Source organism: Nelumbo lutea, chromosome 5, assembly GCF_056320005.1.
Source record: "Nelumbo lutea isolate HS-2025 chromosome 5, American lotus-T2T, whole genome shotgun sequence".
In the NCBI taxonomy this organism is placed as follows: domain Eukaryota; kingdom Viridiplantae; phylum Streptophyta; class Magnoliopsida; order Proteales; family Nelumbonaceae; genus Nelumbo; species Nelumbo lutea.
The window spans coordinates 47,208,398-47,215,107 of NC_142688.1; positions in this window are offsets into that span (position 1 = coordinate 47,208,398).

Consider the following 6,710-nt stretch of genomic DNA (forward strand, 5'->3'; position numbering starts at 1 on the left):
AATCAGTTAACTGGTTGATTTGGATAACCACCAGATTTTCATATTGGTTAACTGAAATTGAAACTGAACTGACTGGTTTGGTTAATTAAATTTTTTATCAGTTTGGTTTTTTTAGTTTTTCAGTTTTTGATGAACACCCCTAACATAAATATATATGCACATGCATAGAAGCATATATTGCAAAACATGTGAATTTCCGTATTTAAGTATTTATAATATTGACAACAGATGGGTTCATACACCTTTTTAATACTTTGATCATAATAGGTCCTGCCTAAGTCTTCAGCCTGGCCCAAAGCCTGCGCCCAATATTTCACATTTCAATTTGTGCTGGGCCCGTGTTACACAGGTTACTTGATTTGGTATTGATTCGGCTTTTGAGCCCTCAATTTCAAAATATACAAGGAATTGGAAGATGGGACTGAATGGCTACTCTGGGTGGTGATACAAAAGGATCTGGAATCATCAATGAACTAGTCGATCATAGGGTTTTATAAGTTTTGACTTGATGCGCATTTCCTTGTAAACTGACTGAAATTTGCCCTCTCTTTCTCTCTCACTCAATGGACGTGCTATCATTTTTTTCAAGCTAATGGGTAATAAACACATAGGATTTATTAAAACTTATGCCTATATATCTCATTAGCTTAAATTGGTAAATGTCAAAAAATAGGTTAAAAGAGTGATAGATTTATTCAGATTTGTTTTCTTTTATTTTCTCTTATTTTCTTTTTCCAAATGCATGATTCAATGTATAACACTCATGATATGAAAAATGGGAGTTTCCAAAGGAATATATATATTTCTCTGTTTGTTCAGTTCAGTATGTACTGACAGCTACGTTGAGAGGGGTTTATGGAGATCTATTATCTCCTAGTAAATAGCGATACATATGGTATGATATGCATTGATACATTGTGATATTCTGAAATTTGCACAACTTTATTCACAGTTAGCTGTACATATATTTAACTATTGTTTGGGATTACAAGGTTTTGATCATTTGGGTTAGGCTTTCTATTTCTTTTAGTTTAGGACAATAAATTAGGTTGGATATGTAATCGAAAAACCCATTTCACTTACAAGCAAGGTTTTAAAAATGACTTGGAATTGGAACAGTTTTGGACACTAGTTTCTGGGTTGATGGTTCGACTGTCCAATTCAAATGGATGGCCCGTTTTAATTTAAAAAAAAATGACAAAATCATTAAATGGGTTAGACAGTTTGACTGCCTGTATCAGTGAGTCGCTGATCAAATCAATGATTTTTTATCAAAAATCGGATTAAGGGTGAAATGGAACCGGTTATCTGGATGGTTCCCAAACCGAATGGTACAACCGTCCCTGGGTTAAGGGTGTTTAGAAAACACTGCCTAGAAGAGTGAGGGTCGCACCATTGTAACATCTTGGAAGCCTTTGTGCTGGGATTTTTTATTTGACCATGAAAACTATAATAGATTTGATTGGTGATCAAAGAGCATCAGTTGATTTTTTAATTTGAACTACGAAACAATACGATCTCAGAGCTACAGTGAGCCCCCTTTTGTCCAAATCGGAGGCTTAGCCACATGTTTGAAGGAAAAGGCGAGAAGCCCTCTTTGTCTTGTCAGAGGGCTTTACTTTAATATGTGTTAGATTAATTAGATGTGAAGAAGGTAGCGAGTCTAGACTATAACTTCTTTTGCTTTTTCTTTTGTAGTTGTGTTAGAATTGAGTAGATGGAGTAAACTAGCTGATAGGAAATAGTAAGATAGACTCCAACCATTTTTGGATGAATGTGGTTGTTGATGAGGTGCTTAACAGAGGGCTCAATGAGTTTTATGTCGTTCACCAACTCACCATCTAATCAATTGTTTATTTGAAAAATTCATCTGCTTCCCCCAGTTACCCTCTTCATTGTCTCGTCTGGAAACTGTATTTCAGCTCTGACGCCCTTTTCCACAACGTAAGATGAAGCATTGTTATCATTATTTACTTGACAAAGAAAGGTACAACAGAAGAATCAAAGTCAAGGGACTACATCGGCAAGAGAAAGAAACATACTTTCTAAGTTTTCAAGTTACCCAAGGCTCTGAGATTGGGAAATCCTTACATTTAAGAAGAACTACTTCTTTCACTCAGGTGATTCCTTTTTTTTTATAAAGTCATGGGTCAGAAGGTAGATATGGGTCGAAGTAGTAAGAAATAATTTGAACATTGGTAATTTTAACAATGGATATGGGATTAAACAGAATTTCATGAAGCCAAACTTATTAGAAGGATTTTAGGGGTATTTATTTTGGTAACATGAACATCAAGGGATGCTAGTGGGACTTATCCGGCAGAGACTCAATTGCCCCAATCCACAAAATGGGAAAAAAAAGGGCTGAGAGGATCACCCAATCAATATACTATTTGGATTGTCTATTCATAAATGGGGTCTGAGCTCTGAATATTCTCAATTTATCTCATCATCATGGTGATTCATTCCTTTGAAAAGCAATTAATAACCAGGATGGGCTCAACCATGGTCATGGAGATGGGATTTCTTGTATCCCAAGTGCTCAGCTTGGGTACTTGAGAGCACAAACACATGCAGATTGCAGACAGCTGTATAAGCACAACTGGTAGGACCCCAACACACACAAACACAAAATGCCACAACCAAGGAGAATTGCAAAGGCCAATTGCTTGTATGATGGATGGGAAGTATTCTGACCAAATTTATGGGTTTTGTTTGGAATCTTGCTGGGACCTCTCTCTCTCTCTCTCCACCATGCCATGGATATATCAATAATGCTAAATGGTTGAAATGATATGATGTTACTGGTTTTTGGCCTTGCCCATTTTCTCAAGTGGGAATCTAGCATTAAATGACTTTTGAGTCTGATCGGTTTCTCTGGGAACTTATACACATGAAAAACTGATTTCCCTCACGTGTCACCTAACCTCTTGCCACGGAGAAAATAGTTGGATAAGTCACCGACACAATGAGAGTCTCAGTGTCCATCGACTTGTCATTGACAAAGCAGCAACCACCACTTCTGAACTTCAACCAACACAGCTTGCTGACTCCAGAGTGAGTTTGACTCCACTGATCTCAGGCATGCCCACATAAAGCCAGGGTGATGACTGGAGAGTAGTCCTTTCCATCCTCCAGAGGCTCTTTTGACTTTTGCTGGGTCAAGTTAATTTTCATTCATTCTTAGTACTTACCCATGAACTGTTGTAAATGCAAGTTTTGATATTTTGAGTATTTTGACTGAGTAGATTTATTTAATTTTGCATACTTAAAAAAAATCAAATAATTAAGAAAAAGGTTTCTTATTTTTGTTTTTTGATTTAATTAGTTATGTCAATTATGGAAACTTTTTAGATGATCCTACCTGTTTTTACTACGTAGTGGAATCATATAATCAATTTTGGCTTCTGAACTGCCCACTACACCATTTGCTTAATGTTATGTGGCTTTTGAATTTCTGGGTGTTTTCTTCTTGGTGTTGAATAAGAGAGCTTTGGATTTATTTTAATTTTTATGATTTTATGATTCAACTGAATTTATCTAATATATATATTCGCCTTTTAATTTTTCCACCATTTGATCAGTTTGTCCTCATGTTTACCTATTGATGAGTTGCAAACCACTTGTAGCTAGAATGGGGTTGAGTTACTTATGCTACCAGTTTTAATGATCGAATGACATCTTAAGACTTTCCAAAAGTTGACATTCTCAATTGTACTTCTTCATGGGATGAACTATTAAATCAGGGCCAGGGGATGTGAGTCTAGACCAAATTCACCCTCCCAAGGTCCATCCCCTAAGTATAGACCAAATGATGGAGGTGGGCCTACAAGTGGGAAGGGATTTTGGTATGTTCTTCCGAGATGGTGAAAAGGGTACTTGCAAGATACTTCTTGATTTTGAGCAACAATATCCAATTCCTATGCAAACGGTAAGGAGGCTCCAGATCTAGAGTCGTGTGGTGATGATAGAGACTCGGTTAATTTTACCAATTTAGTTAGTTAATAGTGATAATAAGCTAGTTTATTATCTTGGTGTTGGCAATCCTAGGTTTAGGAAATCAAAAGACTTAAAGGGATAATAAGCTTGTTTACTATATTGGGCTGTTTCTTTCCTTGAGTGGTTTGTGGTGATTAGAGGCCTTTGTTGCCTCCTATTTTTGCATGTGGGCCTCGAGTTTTTTTTTTGGGCTCTAATTATTAATCATTAAATTGAGAATTTAAAGAAACTAATAAGCATGTATGTATAATACATGTGGCAATTTTAGATGATGATAATGATAGTAATAATGTATCCACAAATTTCTATAAATATGTATTTTTAATTATATTATATTTTTATTATTAGTCGGATGCATATTGCAAAATCCCAATCTGATTACAGTTCATCCAAATATGTGATAATCGGATCGAGTAATAAAGTTCCAAGTATCATTGGCAGGCCTACCTGCTTAGTTATGTTCTTCTTTTTATAATGCTTTATCTTTTTGGTGTATCTTTTTTTGTTTATTCATAAAAAAATATAAGATTTAAATAGAGAAAATTGAATGAGGTGAAAAGTAATAGTTCAATTTACAATTTAAAACTCACAATTAAATATGGACTAAATTAAAAAATGAGTATTTTAGTCCACAGGAAGTTTCACAATTTTATTCTTATTTTTAATAGTAGTGTAAATATAGAATTATAGATGTTTCTATAATTTTTTTTTGTATTTCTATGTGTAAAAATAATTTTGATATGTCACACTTACATTTATGTATTTTTTCATTTTTGTATGTTTATATTTTATTTATTGATGACATTAAATGTTAACACATGAACTATTGATCATTGCCAAACAATAAAATAATTTCATTTTTGGTTAGTTTTAAATTATGTTTTTCATTTTCAATATCAATAAAAATAATTTGTGTTTATTACACTTATTTATTTTAATTTGATTAATAAAAACATCACAAATGTGTCTTATTTTTCTACATTTTGTAATTTTCTATATTTGTTTCTATTTTAAAAATTTTATTACCTAACTATGACTTCATAGGTTGATCAATTTGATTTGGATGATAGAATTGCTTAGCTGATAAAGAATGGTTTTCCTTTTGAGTAAGTTTTAAAATATATTAGTTTGTATTGTTAAAAATATTGACATAGATTTAATTAGTAGCATTTATTAGTGGAAAAAAACTTAAATATATGGTATAACAAGAAAAATGAGAGTTAATACCTTAACTATAAGACTTAATGAGAGGGGATTAAATGAAGTGGAAAGCAATAATGAAAGCTACATTTTCAATTAGAGATGGACAAAATACAAAAATATGGACATTTTAGTAGTCATTAAAGTTGACATTAAAATTATAATAAAATGACTTTTACACCAAAAAGCTCAGCATCATGTGCTATAGTGTGTCACTAGCCTAGTATAATTTGAAGGCAAAATTAATAGTTTGGTTTGTTTAGGCCAGTCTTTATCTGTCTCTTTTAATAACAAACCCTATCTAATTTCATGGTCAAGGAGACCAGGCTAAGAGGGGTGGTGCAATAACTAATTATACTAATGGAACTGTGAATAAACTTACCCAAAACTTAAATTACAGTGACAATTATTATGAGCCCAATTGATGTGAGTTGATTGAACTACTTCCGAAAAGCTATCTACAATAGCTTGATTGGAAAGTCGATTTTTGGGCTCATGTAAACCTATTTTTGGCTTTTCAGAATTTTACCAAACGGTATTTTACGACTTTCCATGTTTCATGATTTACACAAAAAGCTCCCAAACAGGCACTACCAAAAAATGAATAATCTATGATTACGAATTGGGATTGTGATGAGAATGTAAAATATAATGTCACATAACTGTAATTTATAAAATTTTAAACTTTAGTATGACTCTCCAAGCGAACTCCATAATTCCTGAATTAATTGACTCCATTAGTGCAAACTATATATGCAGATCTGTAGAAGTCTTAGAAGACAGAAACTCCTTTTCTTTTTCTCTTTGTTATTTGCACTCCCTTATGAATATATATATTTTAATTCTGTTAAATAATTTAATGTGCAGTGGAAACATGAAGCAACACTTTACATAAATAGATGCAAGTACAAAAATTGCCATCCATCGTAAAAAAAGTACAAAATTTTCAACGACATGTTAAACACAGGAAGTGGGTCGAAATATTTTTTCTTATAAGAGGCTTCTTTCAACATCTAGCTAGCTAATATCTGTACCATATAGTTATATTTTATAGTAGGGAGACATACAGCTCTCTCTCTCTCTGTATGATTTGATTTTTTTTTTATTTTTTATTTTTCTCAAAAAGTTTGTAAAAATCAATACATACTTCAGATTAGGCGCATGTTTTCTCTTCTTTGTTGATATGTTTTATCCTCTTTCATCTTAATGACCCGTCACTGCACTCCACCTATCCCTGACCTGGATTTCAATTCCTAAAATTCCTTCAATTCTACTTTCTCTCTCTCTCTCTCTCCACAGCTTTTACCTTTGTGAAATTTCTCTTTCCTCTCCGTCATCCCACTTTCTCTCACCTACCCACAAAATTTACCCTCTTATGTTAGTAGGAAACATTCTAGATTTTTTAATTCTAATTTTTTATTCTTGCCATCGCTATTCTCCCGTACAGATGCACGGGCTCTCCTGTTGGCATACAAATTAAAGTAAAGTCCATAGACAGCTTCTCCTTCAAA